Source organism: Lepidochelys kempii, chromosome 11, assembly GCF_965140265.1.
Source record: "Lepidochelys kempii isolate rLepKem1 chromosome 11, rLepKem1.hap2, whole genome shotgun sequence".
In the NCBI taxonomy this organism is placed as follows: domain Eukaryota; kingdom Metazoa; phylum Chordata; order Testudines; family Cheloniidae; genus Lepidochelys; species Lepidochelys kempii.
In genome coordinates, this window is record NC_133266.1 from 10,437,209 (window position 1) to 10,458,978 (window position 21,770).

General features: G+C 43.9%; 1 protein-coding gene across 10 annotated transcripts in view; it reads right to left on the bottom strand.

Annotated features, from left to right (window-relative positions):
* SEMA5B (semaphorin 5B) overlaps positions 1–21,770 on the bottom strand; it is a 363,565-nt gene that overhangs the window by 196,354 nt on the left and 145,441 nt on the right. For 2 of the 10 annotated variants that reach the window (XM_073305097.1, XM_073305091.1), the window contains exon 3: positions 13,951–14,002. The exons of the other annotated variants lie outside the window; for them this stretch is intronic. The gene's annotated coding sequence lies outside the window, so the exon portion shown is untranslated. The remainder of the gene's footprint in view (positions 1–13,950; positions 14,003–21,770) is intronic. 10 annotated transcript variants of the gene reach the window in all.

Below are 21,770 nucleotides of genomic sequence, written 5' to 3' on the forward strand. Positions count from 1 at the left end.
ACTGCAGGCCTGCTTGTTGGTTTCCAATAAGGTCAGGCATTCACTAATCAGATATGGTCCCAGGAGACTGTGCATAAATATCCCATATTGAAGCCCAAATTAGGCTAATTGCAAATTTTCTTTTCTCCTATAAAGCAAACATTTGTGAGATCTTGCAACATCAGAGATTCCTTTCTACAACCAGAATTACAGCAGATCTCCTTGCTGACTGAAAACAAAACAAAACAAACACCCCAAAAACAAACAAATCAGCCTAAGCAAATGTATTGCAGTTTGGATTCCTCTGTGCATTCACTATGTTGGAGATTTCTTATTCTACTACTAACATTTCACTCTTAAAAAAAATGAATAAAAAGAAAAGGAGCACAAAGGGTAATTAAACAGGGAGGTAAAGACAAAAAAAAAATCTTGGAAGGAAACATGGTTTTGTGGTTAAAGCACTGACTGCCAAGGACTCAGGAGATCCAGGTTCAATTCCAAGCTCTGCCAGACTTTCTCTGGGACCTTGGGCAAGTCCCTTAATCTTTTGGTGCCTCAGGAACCCATCTGTTTAAAAACAGGCAAAGCAAAGGGGGAAACGTTACTTCCTTCCTCCAACCTTTTGTCTTGTCTGATCCTACAAAGACTTACTTACGTGCCTAACTTTATGCACCACTCAACATGTGTAAAATTCCACAAGCATGGAAGTCTCAGCAAGAGTGGGGCCTTACACTCTAGAACCTTCAGGGCAGAGATTTTCTCTTAACATGTGTTAAGACCTCTGTTGGATAGGGGTTTTTTTTGGAGATGACCGAGGGTTTGCATGCCCATACCGATAAAAGGGTGGAAGGGAGTTTTTGTTAGTGTCTGGTTGAAACCATTACTTTAAATGCTTCTGGGATTTTAATGTTTTACTCATATTGTGTTAGAACCTTGGATAGGAGTCTTTTATTAATTATTTAGATTTAAATCTAAATAATTAATGTGTGTTTTTTTACAGTGCCCAGCATAATTAGGCCCAAATCTTTAGCAGAGCTGCTACGTGCTGTTGTAATACACATAATAAATAATATTAATCATATTATCCCAAGGCAGCAGTAGACAATAATAGGTCACTGGAGAAATGGAAAGTGTTAGAGATTTGTTTTAGTAACCAACAGGGCATCAGTTTATCAACTGGAGGTGTAAGGATTTTAACCTACTGATTTCTTTTATCTTTAACAGCTAGCTCTGAGTTTAATCATAGAATCATAGACATGCTAGTGCCTACCTCACCCTGAGGCATGATGGAAAACCCTTTGGGATCTCTTAGGAGGAGAGGTTCCCGAGCACTGCTAGGTCTTGCAAGGCAAGAGCATCATCATTGGCTAGTCAGCCTGTTTGATGGCAATTCGTTGTTTCTGGTATCACTCATCAATGTGCTAGATACTTTCCAAATATAAAAGAAGGTGTGGGTCCTGCCTCAAAGAGCTTACAATGAAGCCAACACACAAAGTGTGCAAGGTGCAGTACGTTTGTTCATAGGCTAGCAGAATGGGTCTGGGTCTGGGGCCTTCAGCTGCTACCATCACACAATATTAAAGATATATAAAGTGAAGATATGAAGTTCATAACTGACCCCATTAAGTTTTTTATTACAATGTGTTGGGGAGAGAGGGTGGTTTTAAAGTTTAATGTCTTTAGATATGGTAAGATTATATATCTATATCTATAACACATTATGTACATACACATTATATAATTAATACATATTAAACACATTATCCCCCAATATCCCCAGCCCTAATCATTGAGCTAGTTTCTTGCATGGCGGACGTGGACCTTTGGGAGGGTTCCGAATGCACAGAGGGTACTGGCCTCATCAGCCAGCTCCGGAAAGGTGTTCCGTGCATGGGAGCAGCATGGAAGAAAGCTCAGTGATTTGTGGAGGTGAAGCGCACTGTAGATCTTTTCAGTCTCGGCTAGTTTTTATAACCTCAGCATTGATGGGCAGCCTGTTAAATGTACTCAGTAGTAGTATGTGACACCAGGGGTGTGCCCACACTTTGCAAAGCCAAGAGTCACATTGGAGCCCTAATGCTGCACCTGATTTTAAGAGAGAGACAGACATTTGTTTTGATGCAATTCACCAGAAAAGAAAACAAAGCCCAAGAAAGGCTGGGTTATGACTCTATACAGAGACATGCTGTCCCACCAGCAGCCCCTCCCCCTCCAGGTACTGGGCTAGGAAGCATGGACTTCAACCAGGTGCATCATACATCTCCCTTGTGCAGGCATGTTCTGCTGATCAGTTCAGAAGGGGAGGGAGGGAAGGTCCTTTCCACACCCACTGGGGAGCCCAGTGCTCCTGTCAGTTCTATTGTGGCAAAGTTCTTCTGCTCCCCAGGTACAAAGTGTGGGATTGTCTAGCCTCTGTACTGGGCTAGAGAGGGGATTTGGGGAAGGGAAAGGGAGGGAAGGTTCCTTGTGCCTCCTTCTTTCACTTATTGCTCTATGCTGGACCACAGGCAAACAGAGCCCCAAACTTTCATAGAGCCACTTAGTGGAAGGAGCAGACTTGGGCTACACCTGGCTAGAACCATTAGTTTGTCAGTCACTCTTGTACACAGAAGGTCCAAGAGGGTGTCCAAAGGCCCCGTTTTAGGGCTCTAGGTCCCTGGCTGCACCTTAGGTACATATACATACCTATGCCACAGTATACACAGTATTTTGCACAAATATATGAAGTCCCACTGGATTCCCCTTGGGCCCAAGACACCTAGGAAACAGCAGAAGAAATGTCTGCTTCCACCTTCAGTTTGCCAGGCGACTGTGCCCTTTCTTCTCGGACACGAATCTAGCCACAGCGAGCCATATATTAGTCACCTCCAGATCAAAGTATTGCAATTCAGTGTGTCTGGGACGGAAGGTAGAGGTGATATAGATTCCTGCACGGGCAGAGTGAAGCAGCACACTTTGTCAGCAGACCACATCACACCAATGCTCTTCATCTTCCACTAGCTTCCAGTTCACTTCCCTTGACCAAATGTTCAATAGGGGAGAGACCCAGCTACATCAGAGGCTGCCTCTCCATTCACGACTCTCTGAGAAAGCTGTGCTCCTCTGGAACAATGCAGCTAATGGTGCCCTTGACAATGCTCATGAGAGCTGTAGATAATGTGTTCTCAGCTGAGGGCCCTTGACTTTGGAACGACCTCTAGACTTACGGTCTTCAGACCAGGTTGGAACATTCACCTGTTTAGCAAGCTGGCCTCACAACAAGCAAGCTCCTGAGAACTTGGGAGCCTTGGAAGAGCAGAATCCACTATGAACAGCATCATCTTAATCTTGAGTACTGCATTGGGTGCTTAGATATTATGATGATGGGTGCTCTAGAAATGATACAGACGGGAGAAGTTGGTGGATGTAGATAGAATAGATACATATAATAAAAGGTTGAGGAGTCTGTGACCGAATGCACTCCTGTATTCACACCATACACACTACTGTAATGATCTTTGTACAAAATATGCCTTTGAGGTATCATTTGAAAACTAATAACTCACTGGTCAATAATATCATGGTAAAATCTATGTAGCAATATTGTGTGTAAAGTTATGAAATCCTCCCTATATATATATATATATATATATATTAAAGGCACATGTTCAAACTCACGTAACCCCAATTGGGTAAAACAGGTCAAGCAAGCCTGTACTCACTTAAAATCCTATTTTCTTTTGTTTAATAAACTTGTTTTATTCTTTAATCAAAACTAATCCAGCCTTGTGGTTAAACTGGGCTGTGTGGTAACTCCATTTAAAAGGAGCAAGTTGTTGTATATTGTTCCCTTACAGAAACAAAGGACCTTTGTTATCTGAATGTCCAGGAGAGGGCTGAACAATGCAGTACATAACACACATTTTGGGGAGGAGAGAAATCCAGGACTGGGAGTGTGTTGGGGTCATCCTGCATCTGATAACCCAGGTTGGTGGAAGCCAGAGTGTGACTGGAGAGTACTGGGGGCTCCAGTTATACACAGACACTTAGGGTGTGACCTGCATGCTATCTGTGAGTGGCCCAGGTGGGAACTACTGCAACAAGGCATTGTGAGGTACCCACGGTTGCAGGGCAGTGGTGACAAACCCTCACTGGTCTGGATTGCACCCTGGAATGTCATAGCTTCTTTCTAACTTTACTAAACCCGTGCCTTGAAACAATGAAAGAGCTAAGGACAGAAGTGAACTATTTTAACTGTGTTCTTCTTCACCACAACCTAAAGGTTCTCTTAGCTACAAATGATGGAACTGTGAATACCCTAGTTCTATTTCATTATTAATTCATCTGCTTAAATTTGGTATGTGGAATTTAAAATTGAATCAAATGAAGGCTAAGTGAGTAATAGCCTAGTGTTTATTGCCCCATTTTCTCTGGAAAACTGGCTTCAAATGCCATTATAAAAGACAAAACTTTTTTTTTTAATAATTTTTTAAGGTCTGGTGTCAGAGGGGAAGGGCAAGCCTTGGCAATTCTGGATATGATATGCTTCCCTCCCTGGGTCCCTGATGAATATTGTGTAGCTGTGTACACACAACACAGCAAATAGCACTGCTCTTTGTATTCTCTCTGCAATTTTCCCCTTTCATACAGAATTCACAACTTGCTGCAGCCATTCGGCAAAGTTACATCTCCTTTAAACACAATATACAGATCCTTTCCCTTGTTGTTTTGAATACTGAGCACATTGGATACTGATTTTCTTTTCTTTTTGTTTAAATTTCTCTTTTCAGTGTGGAGATGGCTTACACCAGGTACAATGCAGACAGGTAGCATGCAAGGATTCCCTACACAGGTCTGTTACTCCTTCTTGAAGTCTGCAAAAACTGCCAGTGATGCGGTTTGATGATATGAACAAATGCTTATTAGGGTTTAAGGAGGAGATATTTGAAGGAATACATGGAAATTAGGCACCCTGCTCCCACTGACTTTCAATGGGGATTGGGAACCTAAAGCTTTCAGGGAAAGGGACAGTCTCTTTTTTCTATGTTTGTACAGTACCCAACACATTAGTGTGACAGCTGTGCAAACAACAGATGTTTTCGTTTGCTGGCAATTCCCAAAATTTAAAAAAAAAATTGTTTTGGTTCACAGTATTTTGTTCGACCTGAAAACAAATTATGTTTTCATTAGATTTTGAGCATTTTTAAACATTTAACAAATTTTTTAGATAAAATTAAGAGGAAATTTCAAAACAAAAACATTTAAATTTTTTTGGAATTATATTTTTCCACAATGGAAACAATTCTGTAAACAGAAAAATTCTTGAAATGTTCCCATATCACTGAATCTGTACTTTCTGCCAAAAAAAGTTTCAGTCAAAAAATTTTGAGCCACTTTAACTGGGGCCACAATCACACTTTGGCCTTTTGAACACCACCCAATATAAATATCTCCCACTAACAATAATAAAATAATAAAAAATAATGATAATACCATCTAGCTCTTATTTAGGGCTTTTTATCCGTGGAGCTCAAAGTGCTTTACAAAGGAGGTCAGTATCATTATTCCCTTCTTGACACAACTGACCTTTGTCTCTTCGAAAATCTCCCCTTCAACTGCCACTACCAAATTAATTTTCACTTAGCATCTAAATGACAGATGTGACATCAGACTTCAGATCACCAAATCACCTGTTGCCTCAGAGTTTTAACAATGTCATACAAAATCACAAGTTGAAGTCACATACCCCTAACATAAGGCTAAAGAGAAATGTAGGTTTTCCTGCTTCTTTTTAAAGTTTGGTAAGCAGTATCAGTTCCCTACCACATCCCCAGGAGGCATGGAGAAAGGAAAAGTGCTATGACTCAGATTGATCCCTGCTGGAATGCCATCCACTTGACACAAAGCCGAGGAGGGGGGGGGGGGGACGACGGATGACACACGACACCCAGGAATGATTTTATTGTTGTTTCTGAAAGGTCTAGTTGGGTGCAGTAAGCAGAGATTTCTTTGCACTTCTGGTACTTGCAGACAACTTGCCTTTTTCCTGTAGGCTAAATGATAAATATTTGTTTTTCTTTTAAAATGTTGGTCTCTTTACAAACTTGTGTTCATAAAGCACTGTGTAGTAGTGCTCTTCTGCACAGCTCCTCCCCACTAGTTCTGCATGCTTGCTTGCCTATCTGCCTAAGGGTACGGCATTGGAAAAATAACAGCAGCGCCAAAGCAGCACACGTGGCCGCATGTACCTAGGGTCTTGAACGGGATTATATTCAGGCAGCTAGCCCATGACACTGCCCATGCCACCATGGCTGCAAGATCAGTCAAAGCTAGCACGTGTACGTCTACCGAGCTGGACATTTCGCTTCCTGCTGCAATGTAGACATATCCTCAGAAAGCAATGTAGAATTACCTGCTTTGACAAGGCATGCTTGACACGGGTTGCATTTCACTGCAACATCACGCTGACGTCACACGCTGAACACAAACCAGAGTGACAGGTTACATGTGGTGTATTCCATGGGCCAGATCCTTAGCTGGTGTAAGTGAATCTAAGTCTACAGTAGGTCAGTAGAGCTACACCAAATTACACCAGTTGAACATCTAACCCTCCATGTCTAAGAATTAAGGCACAGAACTGCGAGGCAAGAGTTCTAGCTTTTAATTTTAACACTACCCTGTGCAAGTCATTTAACTGCTCAGTGCCTTAATTCACCCCTCTGTAAAATGGAGCTAATATTGTCTATCTACCTCACAGAAATGGTTTAGTTAGAGTTTGTAGTTAGAGTTTGTTTGGGATTCTAGGATGAAAGGTGCTATGGAAATTCAGAACATTATCATAAACCATTAAAAACACACTACAGAGAAAGTTAATGGGTACAGTTGCTAGAAAAACATCACCCTCCTGCCCATGTTAGCATCATGCCGTACCATGAGCCAATGAATCAGGCATTGCAGCAGTGCTGTATTTGAAGAGCAGGTGCTAAAAGAGGAATGTACCATAAACTAAATTCTGGTCAGTCCAAAGGCTGGTTGGTGTAAAAGTGTTGTGTGTGGCTTTTCTACCCGAGCACCATGGATATCTGGGCCAACTGGCTACATTTTCGGGGTGGAACCCGCCACCCAGACAGGACTAGTGCCCTCTCCAAGCAGAGCCTTCACTGAAATAGGATATTGCCAATTAGAAAAGACATGCACTGTCCTCTTTCCTCCTCCCCCTCCACTGAACAGACTGTAAAAGAACAAAATCACAACCATCTCACAGATCACAAGAATATAAGAGAGACCAGGAGGAGCTGCTGCCCACCCATGACTGTTTAATTCCAGCCCAAAGAATCTGTCTCCTCCAGCTGTGGAGGAGCAATCAGCGATGGAATCCAACAGTAAAACAGAGCCAGTGGAGATGCGACTTTGCGCCTCTGGCTCCAGCACTCAGCTAATTACAAAGGACTGTTAATATAATTAGTGCAGGTGGATGTGGCCAAGTCTCCCTGAAACAACTGTGGGGAATTTTCAACCCTCATTTCCAACCGAAAACCATCTGTCTAACTGGAGAGCACAAAATGAAACACCTTCATGCCAAATCCTTCCATTAAGTCTGTTAGTATCACTAATCCAGCTGCAATGTGTGACATGCAGCCCTCACATAGGAACTGGTTAGTGAGGGAAAACCCCTCTCTTTATCCTCTCCTCCACCCCATAAAAATTAATTCATGTTCATACAAGGAGATTGCAATTTCTAACCCACTTCCTTCCCACCACATTCCCTCTCATCTGTCCCAGGTCGGTGTGTTTCAGTAAGCTGGGCTGGACACAGTACTGGGTTTACAATGGTGCTATGACGCCAGGTCCAAGCTCCAAAGGGGCCCCGGCCCACTCTGCTTGGGCTGCAGTCCAAGGCCCCGCCAGCTCTTCTCCGCCCCCCACTCTCTCCTGAGGGGGCAGAAGCTTGGTTCCTGGGGCTCCTGCTGCAGGGCAGGCTCCGCCCACACCCACCAGCAGCCAAGCTCCCCCCTCCCCCGCCTCTTCCCCCCAGGGTGCCACGTACCCGCCCCTCCCTCTCTCAGCGCTTCCCCCGCCGCCAAACAGGGAGGGAGAGGAGCGGGGCTGCACCGCATTCGGGGGAGGAGGTGGAGAAGAGGCGAGGGTGGGGCCTTGGGGAAGGGGGTGGAGCAAAGGCAGGACCCTCGCACTCCTCCTACACATACCCCCTCCAGCCCCCTGCCATGAGCTACGCAGGACAGGGGATTGGGAGCATCCTCATGACCCCAGCCCACACCCCCAGACCCCTGCCCTGACTCCTGCACCCCCTTCACATACCTCCATGACCCCACCCCTCACTCCTGCACCCCCCTCACACACCCCCACGACCCCACCCCTCACTCCTGAACCCCCAACATACCCAGTCCCCCCACACCCCATGCCCTGACTCCTGCACCCTCTCACATCCCCACCCCCACCCTGAGCACCAAACAGGAGCTCCTGCACCCCTCGCACCAAACAGGAGCTGCTTCAGGTAAGCATGCCACACCCCAACCCTGAGCCCCCTTCTTCACTCTAACTCCCGGCCAGACCCTGCACCCCAACCCCCAGCCTGCTCCTGCACCCTAACTCCCTCCCAGACCCTGCACCCCCAGCCCTGAGCCCCGTCCCACACCCTAAGTCCTGGCCAGACCCCACACCCCATTTTTTAACATTTTTTTAATAAAGCGCTTTTATCCAAAGCGCTTTACAATAGTTAGCTAATGGTACAAACAATAATTGGAAAGATCATTAAGTGGTCCACCGAGACCCACAGCGATTTTCAAGTGGTCTGTGGAAAAATAAGTTAGAATACAAGAACAATCAAGCTATCTCACTTTATTTTCGTTTACTTGCTATTACTTATAGGAGGAGGATGAAGAAAAAAGAATGAAAAACAGGGGTAGGGGGAGATGAGAGAATGTTCTTTTTCTTGGCTGGGTCCCAAGGAGGGGCCCCAAAAATGAAGCTGAGCACAGGGCCTGTCAAGGTTCCTTCCCCACTCTGAACTCTAGGGTACAGATGTGGGGACCTGCGTGAAAACTCCCTAAGCTTATTTTTACCAGCTTAGGTTAAACTTCCCCAAGGTACAAACTATTTTACCTTTTGCCCTTGGACTTTTTTGCTGCCACCACCAAGCGTCTAACGAATATACAACAGGGAAAGTGCCAGCTTGGAAATGTCTTTCCCCCCAAAATCCTCCCAAACCCTACACCCCACTTTCCTGGGGAAGGCTTGATAAAAATCCTCACCAATTTGCATAGGTGAACACAGACCCAAACCCTTGAACAATGAAAAATCAATCAGGTTCTTAAAATAAGAATTTTAATGGAAGAAAAAGTAAAAGAATCACCTCTGTAGAATCAGGATGGTAAATACCTTACAGGGTAATCAGATTCAAAACATAGAGAATCCCTCTAGGCAAAACCTTAAGTTACAAAAAGACACAAAAACAGGAATATACTTTCCATTCAGCACAGCTATTTTATCAGCCATTTAAACAAAACAGAATCAAACACATATCTAACTAGGTTTCAGAGTAGCAGCCATGTTAGTCTGTATTCGCAAAAACAAAAGGAGTACTTGTGGCACCTTAGAGACTAACCAATTTATTTGAGCATAAGTTTTCGTGAGCTACAGCTCACTTCATCGGATGCATAAAGTGGAAAATGCAGTGAGGATGTTTTATACACACAGACCATGAAAAAATGGGTGCTTATCACTTCAAAAGGTTTTCTCTCCCCCCACCCCACTCTCCTGCTGGTAATAGCTCATCTAAAGTGACCACTCTCCTTACAATGTGTATGATAATCAAGGTGAAAAGAAAAGGAGTACTTGTGGCACCTTAGAGACTAACCAATTTATTTGAGCATGAGCTTTCGTGAGCTACAGCTCACTTCATCGGATGCATACTGTGGAAACTGCAGAAGACATTATATACACAGAGACCATGAAACAATACCTCCTCCCACCCCACTCTCCTGCTGGTAATAGCTTATCTCAAGTGATCATGAAGTTGGGCTATTTCCAGCACAAATCCAGGGTTTAACAAGAACATCTGAGGAACGGGGGGAGAGGGGCTGTGTGTAGGAAAAAACAAGGGGAAATAGGTTATCTTGCATAATGACTTAACCACTCCCAATCTCTATTCAAGCCTAAATTAACTGTATCCAATTTGCAAATGAATTCCAATTCAGCAGTCTCTCGCTGGAGTCTGGTTTTGAAGTTTTTCTGTTGTAATATCGCAACTTTCATGTCTGTAATCCCGTGACCAGAGAGATTGAAGTGTTCTCCAACTGGTTTATTAATGTTATAATTCTTGACATCTGATTTGTGTCCATTTATTCTTTTACGTAGTGACTGTCCAGTTTGCCTAGATTACTTACTAAGTTCTAAGACTCCATTCCTGTTCTGTTCCCGGCAAAAGCATCACACAGACAGAGACAAACTTTGTTTCTCCCCCACCTCCCTCCAGCTTTGAAAGTATCTTGTCTTCTCATTGGTCATTTTGGTCAGGTACCAGCGAGGTTATCCTAGCTTCTTAACCCTTTACAGGTGAAAGGGCTTTTCCTCTGACCAGGAGGGATTTAAAGGTGTTTACCCTTCCCTTTATATTTATGACAGGGCCCAACTAACTCTAAATCTGCCACTAGAGCTGACCCCTCCCCCACAGCTCCCCACACCGCAGCCAGGGGCTGACCCCCCTCCCCAAGTGCCGCATGCCGCTGCCAGGACAGAAGCTGACCCTTCCCTCACACCAGTGCCTCACACCGCTGCAGGGGCTGGGGCTAGCCCCTAACCCCCACAAGCTCCATTCTGGCTGGGATTGGGACTAAGCCCCCAAGCCCTGCAGCCTGACATCTCGCGTCGTAACCCCCACATACACACGTTTTTCCACGCCCCGCTAGGGGGTCACGCCGGACTTTTTTGGTAAACTGATCATTTGTTCATTTGCTTTTGCCAACTGATCAGCTGGCAAGAGCAAATGGGATAAATGCCCGTTTTTGTCAAAAAAGTCAGGATGGTCGGGACAGAGTTTAAAAAGGGAACTGTTTTGACCAAACTCACCCTATCTCCAGGCAAGTGGGTCCTGAGGGAGTCCGGCCAGGGCGGGGGCATATCCTGGCCTGGCTAATCGTGCCACTCCCAAGAGGCCGGAGTGATTCCCCGCCCTGGCACTGGAGCGGCTCCGGCTACGCTGCCAGCTCAGCCTGGCAGACACCATCACCTTCCGGCAGGGCCGGTGAGTGTGGCCAGGGGGCAGGGTGTGAGGGAGCGGGTCTCTGGAGATGTGTGGGGGCCTGATGGCCAGTGGGAGGTTTCTTGGGGGGTGGTCTGTGTGTTGGGATGCTGGCCAGAGGGGGGTCTGAGTGGGGTGCTGTGTAGTTCTGGTGGTGGGCTGTGGGGAAGTGCACTGGGCAGTAGTGGTGCAGCTGTGTGGGTGGGTGCTGGGCAGGGCTGGTGGTATGCACGCCACTGTGCATTTGTGGTGGAGGGTCTGTGTGTGGGGTTGCTGGGCATAGCAGTTCCGGGGGACGCTGGACATAGGGAGTCGGGGGCCGTGTGGCATGGCATGGGCCCACCCCCGAGGGGAAGGGGCATGCTAGCAGCACAGGGCTGGGCGGGCCACTGTGCTTCTGGCAACTGCCGGTTTCAGGGCCGGATCCAGGCACCAGCAAAGGAAGCAGGTGCCTGGGGCGGGCAATAGAAAGGGGCGGCACTCCTTCCGTCATCGGGGCGGCATGTCCGGGTCTTCGGCAGCAATTCGGCGGCGGGCCCTGCAGTCCCTCTCTTCCTCTTCAGTAGCAGCTCAACCAGGCTTGGGTTTGGGTTTTTTCCTTCGCCGCTTGCGGTGGCAAAAAAGCTGGAACAGGCTCTGGCCAGTTTGTATACAGTGCCCTTGCACGGGGCTGGGTGGAGCCGGTCCAGCCCCACCATGCTATGCCCCATTGCCCCTGGCTGGCCCCTTGCTCTGGGGACCGACCTCCCAACGCCATGCTCCTTTGCCCCCATGGGGGCCCACAAATATGTTTGGCACTGGGCCCACAAAAGGTTAATTCAAGCCTGGTGGGAGAAGTTACAGAATTACAGAAAGAAAGTATGATTTGGAAGGGCTATCAGGCAGCAATTGCGACGTAGCATGTTTTGCAAAGGATGGTTGCTCCTGGCTATACACACACAGCATGCTTAAACTTTCCTGTACGTGCACTTTGGTGACTTCCTGCATGGCAACTAGAATACTGGAAAATAGAGTAGAGGCAGCATCATGCTTCCAACTGATCTAGATACAGATCATGGAGAGAATAACCTCATGCATAAAAGGTTATGGCCCATATCAGGCTTCTTTTTCTCCCTAGCTCAATTAAGAAACAAACAAACAAGAACACAGTATCATCCATCGTAGTGCCCTGTCTTATCTCTTTTCATGGTCCAGTGGATTTTTTTCCCTTTCCTCTTCATGCTACAGTGTTGGAGATGAATTCTCTTGAGAAAATAACTGAGACAACCCAAATTGGCCATTTTTTATGTATTTCTTCAGCTACCAGACCCCAACTCACAAGCATTTTCAAATATTTTGGGTGAACATTTTTTTCCTTCGAAAATTTTTCTACTTTTAGGACTATAAAGCCAATAGCATAGAAACTCAGAGGTCTCTATGTGCAGATGACCCAGCTATGCTTATCATACCAGCTCAGGTTGCGAACTCCTCAAATCTCGGAAGCAGTGGCAGGCCAGGCCTGGTATGTGACTGAAGGACAAACAGAATGTTGCTGAAGAAAGCGATGCAAGTAATTCAGAGGTGGGTGACACTACTGGAAGCAGTATCTTTTGGATGCAACGAGAACTCAGATCCCAGCCACTAGCTTTTATAAAGATAACAGAGGAGCAAAGGAAAGACGGTATTGACCTGGAAACCAGCTTCAATCTCAGAGCTGCCAGAGACATCCCATATGGTCTTAGGTATGTCATTTAATCTCTCTTTGCTTCAGTTCTCTATCTGTAAAATGGGATAAATGGTGCGAGAAAAGAAGAATCTGTCTTGTCTAAGAGAAAGCTCCTTGGGCCAGAGACTGTCTCTTATGATGATGAGTATATATGGTACATAATGAGGGACATTGGGACACATAATATGGGACAATGAGGACCCAACCTTGGTTTCTACTATAGTAATAATTATAAATAATAAATGTCTCAAGGTTTTAAGCTGACACTGCCTCAGGGACAGACTTAAGGTTGTTTTTGTAGTATGTTTGCATACGAGTGGGATGAACGATGCACATATGCAGGACTGGGCTGAATGAAAGCTGTGTTTTCTACAACATTTTGTTGGTTGACTGCTGTCTTGGACATAAAGTTAATTATGAATTGCCTAATATGTTTAAACACCTAGGTTGATGGTGGGTGTACTTGTGCAAATTTAACTGTTACATAAGACAGTGTTCTGTATTGGGATATGCACATGAAAGTTTCTAATGCGCTAGATAAACGTACATTATTATTTAATATGGAGACTTTTCAATTCATGAAAATGTTACATTTTGCTGCACATTTTAAAAGTTTTCATATTTCCCATAATATTTTATTGTAAATCTTTAATTCCAAAAGAGAATAAAATAATCCAGAGGAATACAGATCACATTTAATAAATTTCAAGAATAATCTCCAGTGGATTCCAGCTAAATAAACCAATCTCTAGTGTGTTTTAAAATGGACAAGGCAACCCACCGCTGAACCATGTTTTAATCTGGGAATTTAAACATACTAGTGTCCCTAGACAGAGATTTAACTTTTCCTTTTATATCCTAAATCATTCTTAAGACTGTTCCGAGAAAATAACCTTTACAGCTTCGGAAACAATGAACATCTAAAGTAATGGTTTTCCTGCCATGCGGATTACTCATATGGCTTTGTTAATGTCAGTAATGATTTAATTTCTAATCTAGATTTCTGGGAGAACAACAATAAACTAACCTTCATATAAATAGTAAGAATCCCCTGGGCTGAGACCACCAAGATGAAACTCCTAAAAGAAAAATTGAGGAGTCCAAGTCAGGTAAAATAAACTCTATGCTTTATGCAATTAGTAAGCATGTTTTACACTAAATTTTATTAATCCCATCTTCCTGTCAGATAACCTAGTCATAAATTCATCAGCACTGAGTCACCACTTTGTCCCTCCAGGGTGCAAATGTAACTGAAATCTCAAAACCACTTACAGCTGTTTTTTCCCTATTAAAAAGGCTACCGAGGTTCAAGTCAAACACACTAAAATATCAGATCAATCTGACATTCATAACAGCTTTATCTCATGAAAGAGCCCCTGATAAGTCTGTGGGCAAATGTTTGGCTTTCGATTTGCATTGACTTGCACTATACATACATTCAGATTGCTTGGCGTAGGAGACTCAGGGGAGAGGCACCTTCAGTAGAAAATTATTTGACAATCACTTAACAGTGGTTAACATCTGGTGCTTAGCTACATTAAGTCTCATCAATCAGTTTTCATTCTACTTCCCACTGGTGTTTTTCTTTATTGCTCTATCTTCCCTCCATTATTGCTGTTCAATGAAGTAAGTACAGCAGATAAAATGTTAAAATGATTAAAGACTATAAAACTACAAAAAGTTTGTGTAAATAACATTAAGCGTCTGACTTAAGCATAGGAAAGGAAACGTGCAGATGACATCCTAGAGCACTTCAACAGCTTGGAATCACAAAAGAAAGAAAAAGACAAATCATCCACAACCATTTAGGATAGAAAGTGAAGAATAACCTTTGTAACCGAAAAGAAAAGGAGTACTTGTGGCACCTTAGAGACTAACCAATTTATTTGAGCATAAGCTTTCGTGAGCTACAGCTCACTTCATCGGATGAATGCAGTGGAAAATACAGTGGGGAGATTTATATACATAGAGAACATGAAACAATGGGTGTTACCATTCACACTGTAACGAGAGTGATCACTGTTTCATGTTCTCTGTGTATATAAATCTCCCCACTGTATTTTCCACTGCATGCATCCGATGAAGTGAGCTGTAGCTCACGAAAGCTCATGCTCAAATAAATTGGTTAGTCTCTAAGGTGCCACAAGTACTCCTTTTCTTTTTGCGAATACAGACTAACAAGGCTGCTACTCTGAAACCTTTGTAACTGATTGATGGATGTTATTTGTATTTCACCCTTTCAGTTGCAGTAATGGGGATGGGCTGAAGCTTTTAAAACAAAAAAACAGAACAAAAATCAGGCCCTTGGTGTCTCCCAGAACATAAGCAACTATAGCCAGGGAAGACTAGGCTTGTGATACTACCTGTGCAATAATGTACTCCTTGTACCACAGATAGCAATGTGAAATTGACTAGTACACCACAGGACAACATGCACTACAATTTGCAATCCTAATCAGTTCCGTCTGCTGAAAGTGCTGAATGGAAATGGATTTGTCCATATAACCATAGCCAAAGCCCTTGAAATTCTGCACCCTTCACAGGCCTTTCTACATCAAGTACTCACTTGAAACAGCAGCAACAACCACCACCCACATTTGTGCACATAGAATCAACTAAGAATTCTAGGAGTCCTGTCATTAAACAACCAAACAACAAGCAGCACATCAACTTTATTTGAAAATTCTTTTTTTAATAATGCTTTATTTCCCACAATATTATTCTTGGGATATTAAATCTCTTTTTGTTCTTATGGAACCACCAGTCTGGATAACTGACACTGGCTAAGTGATGTCAGATCTGGCAATGTTTACCATCAGATACTATCCAAACAGTATATTTAAGAATGATGCTGACATCCTATATATTGAAATTTTGCAATTCTGTCAATTCCACATTACTTTTCTATTCTGCAGTTGTTGGGCAAGGAATCGTGAAATTGAAGAAATTCAAGCAGCCTGATTGTAACATCATCGTCATCATCATATTGTTCTGACCGACAGCTCTCCTAATCAAAACATGGGGGAAGCAAAATGCCCTGATCATACAATACATATCAGAGATAAAACTAGAACCAACCTGGCTAACAATGGGGAAAATATATACACATTTTCATTCAAATGCTAAAGCACATTTCTATTCAACCATGTTCACAACGCTTTGGTATTCAATTACCATGAAAATTTGAGAGCAAGAGCTTTAAGTGTATTATAAGCCCAAATACCCTGAAATTCCCTGAAAGTCAACTTCAGATTGTATATTTGCTTTTATTTGCAGTTCAAATGGTTTTGATTATTTACATAATTAATCCCATCAAATAATAGAAAATACCATAATACCTATAAGCAACAAATATAGTGCAAACTAAGCATATCTGCAATTTGCAAACCATCAATGGACTTGAAATTATTCATACTTGAACAAATGATAAATAAATAATTGCACAGTCTGTTTGTGAACATTCAGAAATAGAAAAAAAAAAAAGGGTGAAATTTGCCAAATAAAAGTTGTTCACACCCAGCTCTAAATCAATTGCATTCAACAGGAAACATTACTTTAAAACAAACTAAGCAGAGCCAAATAGAAAGATACAGATCTGGCAATACAAATAGACAAAATGTTCTGAGTAAAACAGAAACCACTCTTAATTCATCATTTGGATGCAACCTGTAAATCTAGCGTGTCATCTAAAGTGGCTGAGAGGTTCAGTTTTCTTCAACTTGAAGCTTGGAAAAATCTCTCTGCTATGTTAAGAGCATTAGGATTCCAACACATAAAATGAAGAGCATGGAGGTTCATCATGCTACACAATCATCACGATCCCACCACTTACTAAAGCTGTGCCACTGAGTTTACAAATGGCATTTTCACAACCACGCTGGCCTAACTCTGCTCTCTTTAAGTTGATTGGAGTCAACTGACTTCACTGGGAACAAAGTTAGGCCAATGCAGAGCACTGTCATACAGGGTTTTCCCCTAGAGAGTGGTCGCAGTACCACATGAGACCCAGGGGAGGGTTCTTTACCACACATTAGAACTGGCTGCGCCAAGTCCTGGATCTCTGGGAACCCTGGTACAGGCAGTGTAAGCAGGTCTCTAGCCGCCGCAAATGCCTCTGGGATGGATGGTATTGCAAATTGCCCAGTATGCTGCCTGCTTGGAGGATATTTCCTGTACTGGAGTACGCGGAGCTGGCATAGGTGCCGGGGTTGACAAAGGCAGCTGCTGAGGCGCCAGGGAGAGAGAGCAGCCCGACATAGGTCTTGCCCTATCCCGATCACCTTACCTACTTTCTTTTGGCACCAGGGAACGACTTTTGTCTGGGTGCCTCTTCTTAGAGACCAACGAGGAGGGCTGGTACCAGGACTCTCGACTGGTGGGAGGCGTGCTCTGCACTGAAGCTGAGGTGCTTGATGCCGTGTCCAAGTGCGGCTCCGACGCTGGTCTCAGCATTGCCTTCAATCTCGTTGCCCAGTCTTTCTGGATGTGGGGTTTGAAGTCCCTGCAAATCTGGCAACGGTCTTTTCTGTGAGCTTCCCCTAAGGACTTGAGATAGCTTGAGTGTGGGCTGCTCAATGGCATTGACTTGCTGCAGGAAGTGCAGGGCTTAAAGCCCGGTGACTGAGGCATATCCTAGCACTGAAGAGGACAAGCCTCTTCAAGCAAGTGTAGAGGCATCCAAAACACTCTAACTACTAAAACTACTACTATCACTACCAAACTAATTAAACTACAAGAACTATATACAAAAGGAGAAGGAAACCACTGGAAGAGATTGTCTGAACAATAAGTGAAGTTCCAGCAATCATCACAGGCAATAAGAAGGAACCGAACAGGCGTGGGCTCAGCAAGCCCCCTTATGCCGGTGCTATGAGTGTGCGGCACTAGGGAGTGCTGGAGCCAACTCAACGGATACCACTAAGGGAAAGAATTCCGGCAACTGTGCTCGTGGCACGTACACACCTAGAATGGAATGGACATGTGCAAGCACTCGAAGGACTTCCTTTATGACCCAGGTTGGGTTTCTTGCATCTTCCTCAGAGGTATCTGGCACTGGCCAATGTCAGAGTATAGGGATTGTGGGTCTGATCCAATATGACAATTCCTATGCTCCTAACAAGTAACAATAGCTACAACTGTGTCGCCAAAGCACTGCTTAAAAAATACATTCCTAATTATTTTGCCAGTAGCATTATAACATCCTATAGGGACAAGCCACCCACAAGGAGGATATAGTATGGTCAGATAACCAATTTCCTGCTCAGGAATAGAGCTATCTTCTGAAAAGTAAGTAAGTGTTGTTACTAGGCATATCATTGCTCTCTTTGCCATCCAAATCATGTTGCATCATTTATGAACAAACGTTTAGTACTATGAGCACTGGAAAGCCAATATAACTCCGGAAGCATGGATTCTGCACTGTTTTCCCTCATGCATTAGAAGCAAAGTTTCCAGCTAAGTTCTGGATCCAGCATCTTTATTGTAATTGATGATGCATGAAGCAAGAAGAACAATGCTTGTTCTTTCCAAAGACCAAGTGGACCTTGCCATGCTTGTTTTGACTTGAAAACTTACTGGATTGAGTGTAAAACCATGCCTGAAGAGTAAAGAAGGAATATCAAGGCATCTTTTCTATTGAGCCGCATGACTCTTTAATATTTATTACAATCCAAATATGGTCTGGTCTAAGGATCTCACAGTGCCAAAAGATGAGTCAAGACAACAAGGATTGTATAAGAAGGTAGAGGCCATCAGCTAAAATGGGAAAAAATAAGTATAAAAAAATACAAGGCTACAGAGACAAATGACATAAAAAAAAATTCACTAAAGGAAATCTATACAGAGCACAAATTTTTGTTAGCTTTAAAAATATACAGTGATGCTGTAATTCTAGCCTACAGCAGCATAACGTGCAACAGCCCACAGTTCATACAACAAGTGAAAGTCATTTAGAGAGGGGATGAGGAGAGCATCTATTAAATGAAAAACCAAAAGATCAGACAAATAGGCAAGTGCTAGGATCTTAAAATCAACCTGCCGCTTTATTGGGAATCAATTTAGTTCCCTTAGGATACAAATAGCACAATGGAAAGACTTAGACCTGGAAATGTGTATTCCTACTGAATTCTATAAGAGAGGCAAATATTAAAGGACAGCTACTGGCAGCTATGCAGAATAAAAATGGTACAAATCATACATAGTTGGATCAAGTTTCTGTGCTCGACCTGGGTCTACAAACCCTTACTCAGATCAGCAGGCCTTAATCACATGCTTAGTCTGTCAGCCTCTCTGACTTGGTATCTATCTTCAACACCACCCTCTTCTTCAAAGTAGAATCTTTGGCTTCCCCCTTTGGAACCATGGTCATCTTTTCCTTTCCCCACTCTCTGCCTCTGTGCTGTTCCCCATACTGTACTCCCTCATCTGATACCCTGTGCAACCTCTCTCCACCGCTTCAAACCTGCCTTTCCAATAGTCCCTCAACCACTCTCTCCATAGTTCCTTTTCAGAGGTAATAAAAAGTAATTACAAAAAGCAACACATTGACCTCACCTACTGCAATCTGTGCCTTTCAAGTAATTTCTTTGTATTCCTTCCTTCCTCCGTCCCCCTGGCTCGTTTACACTCCCTCGCCCCATCCTCCCCCCAGTATCCTATCTTGTGACAGTCATTTCATTTGTAAATGCTGAGATTTACAGAGCACTGGCCAAGATTTTCTGATGTGCCATTGACTATGGAAGTCTCCATTTCTGGGTGTCCAACTGGAGACTCTTGGGCTTGGGTCTACACTAGGAACTAATGTCAGTATAACTATGTCATTCAGGAGTGTGAAAAATCCACACCCCTCAGCAACGGGCTTCTCCCGTTGACATAGCTACCGCCTCTCGGAGATGTGGAATAACTACACCCATATGAGAAGCTCTCCCATCGTCATCGGTAGTGAATTCACAGCAGCTGGCGAAGCTGTGCCACTACAGCCTTGTCTGTGTAGACAAGCTCTTAAATGGGCCTGATTTTCAAGAAGTGCTGAGCACCCACCCTCAAAAAATCATGTCCATTTACAATGCCTTAAGTTGGAAATGCAAGGGGGGAAAAAACAAACAACAACAAACCAACATCCAAAATCACTTGTCACTTTTGTAAATCTTGGCCTATGTGAAGCACAAGAGACACCTATGGCACTATACACCAGTCTTAAATGATAATAGCCTTGTTGGCTTCAATGAAAGAACTCACATAAGGGCTTGCAGAGGTCTACAGTCCTTATCTGACAGTGGAGCATCTTAATTGTGTGAAAGATTCTGAGCATTCTTTCAGTCCCAATGAACCATGACACTGGCTTACAAGTAAAGGCCTTACAAGATCATAGTGTAGAAAGAAGCCACCATAAAAGCCATCCACAGGCAAAAGCATAAGTCCCAGAACAGACAGCAATGGTGCTTTGGGCAGGAAGAGACCTGATACCAAATGCTCTGCAATCACACTGGTGCTCATGGGACTAATACATTTTAGGCTTATGGCACATTTTACAATTCTGGTGTATATGAAATAAGTCTGCATTGCAAACAAAGCCCACATGTGAATCACAAAACAAATCCACCATAAATAGAGAATATTTGAATCATTCTTTCAATGTCACAATCCAAAAGCAAAGCTTCTAACCATCCTCCAACCCATGGCAGCACTTGAAGTATTGTCTCACTCAGAAAAGGAGATACTACATCAAAGCTTAGTTAGCGGCAGTTCTGCAGAAAAGGACCTAGGGGTTACAGTGGACGAGAAGCTGGGTATGAGTCAACAATATGCCCTTGTTGCCAAGAAGGCTAACATATTGGGCTGCATTCGTAGGTGCATTGCCAGCAGACGGAGGGAAGTGATTACTCCCCTCTATTCAGCACTGGTGAGGCCACATCTGGAGTACTGTGTCCAGTTTTGGGGGCCCCACTACAAAAGGGATGTGGACAAATTGGAGAGAGTCCAGCGGAGGGCAACAAAAATGATCAGGGGGCTGGGGCACATGACTTATGAAGAGAGGCTGAGGGAACTGGGCTTATTTACTCTGCAGAAGAGTGAGGGGGGATTTGATAGCAGCGTTCAACTAAGTGAGCTGTAGCTAACGAAAGCTTATGCTCAAATAAATTGGTTAGTCTCTAAGGTGCCACTGGTACTCCTTTTCTTTTTGCGAATACAGACTAACACGGCTGCTACTCTGATACTTGAAGGGGGGTTCCAAAGAGAATGGACCTAGGCTGTTCTCAGGGGTGGCAGATGACAGAACAAGGAGCAATGGTCTCAAGTTGCAGTGGGGGAGGTCTAGGTTGGATATTAGGAAAAACTATTTCACTAGGAGGGTGGTGAAGCACTAGAACGGGTTACCTAGAGAGGTGGTGGAACCTCCATCCTGAGAGGTTTTTAAGGCCCAGCTTGACAAAGTCCTGGCTGGGTTGATTTAGTTGGGGTTGGTCCTGCTTTGAGCAGGGGGTTGGACTAGATGAACTCCTAAGTTCTCTTCCAACCCTAATCTTCTATGATTCTATGAAAAGTAAAATAAATGTACCTTCATCCCAATTCCACCTGCAATTGACAGATGCTAATGTGACAGCACAGCCCTGGCCAACTGGATAGGGCACTGCAGTGGGACTCAGGCAAGCTGGGTTCTATTCCTGGCCCTGGCATTGGTCTGTTGGGTGACCGTGGGCAAGTCACTTTGCCTCTCTGTGCCTCAGTTTCCCCAAATCTAAAATGGAGTTAAATGATACTGATAAAAAGCCCTATAAAAGAGCCCAGCAGATATACCGCTGTCATTTACACTCTGGGGCTTGCTCATCCTAGTAGAAAGCTCCACAA